Here is a 940-nt window from a genome sequence, read left to right as displayed (position 1 = left end):
GTTTTGGGTGGATGCAACGGTACTTCTTGAGTCAAATGGGGACTCTGTGAACTCTGGAAAAAAGCAAATTTTATCCAACCAAAAACCTTTTTGTATAAAAGGTGAAATATACGGCACCAGGTTGCTGGTTCCATCAAGTGATTGTACCATCAGGCCCGAAACATATAACTTTCCAGCATGCTGGTACAATAGTGGAATTCGCGCTTGTGTATTCGTTGTATCTTGCGTAAGTGTAACTGAACGAGCGTGTGATTGTTGTTTCAAGTGTATTTATTGTACCGCTAGCAACAACAAATTAGACGCTCATCCAGTTACAATTACACAAGATACAACGAATACACAGAAGCGCGAATTCCACTAATATTTATTTCGTTACAAATGAGGTCGAGGAAAGATTAGAGAAATGATTATAGAAATGATTAGAGCCGAAATTTCATAATTTTTCTACCATTTTGTTAAACATTGGTGTTTTTTTTTAATTCACAACTACAATATCGCGAAATTAATCTTCCACAAACACGGCAAGAAAATTCCGTCAAAATACTTTTTACTTAGAAAATTAAGCTAATTTCACCACTCACGACACCAGCATGCTGGTACAATCATAAAATTTTCAAATAGTTTTTGAAGTCGCACCAGCAGCTGGTACAATCACACCCAAGAACATACTCGGTCAATCGAATTGATGGGCCATTTAACAAATTAAGCATATTAAGGGCAGTAAACTTATCTATTTAAAACTGTAGTTAAATCGTTAATAGATAAGTTAACAGCCTTAATGGTCTGATTATGCATACTTCGCATAACTTCGCACAAATTCGCATAAACTTCAAACTGTAATTTCGTATGTACTTTGTATGTATTTTGTAAGTATTCCATTACCCAGAAATTAGCAGAACTTTTAAGAACTTAGCGATCTGTTGAGTTTTATTTTGCTTCA

This window comes from Rhagoletis pomonella, unplaced genomic scaffold (genome assembly GCF_013731165.1).
Source record: "Rhagoletis pomonella isolate Grant_MI unplaced genomic scaffold, Rhpom_1.0 Rhpom_scaffold_00005, whole genome shotgun sequence".
NCBI lineage: Eukaryota > Metazoa > Arthropoda > Insecta > Diptera > Tephritidae > Rhagoletis > Rhagoletis pomonella.
Note: the sequence above shows the minus strand (reverse complement) of the source record.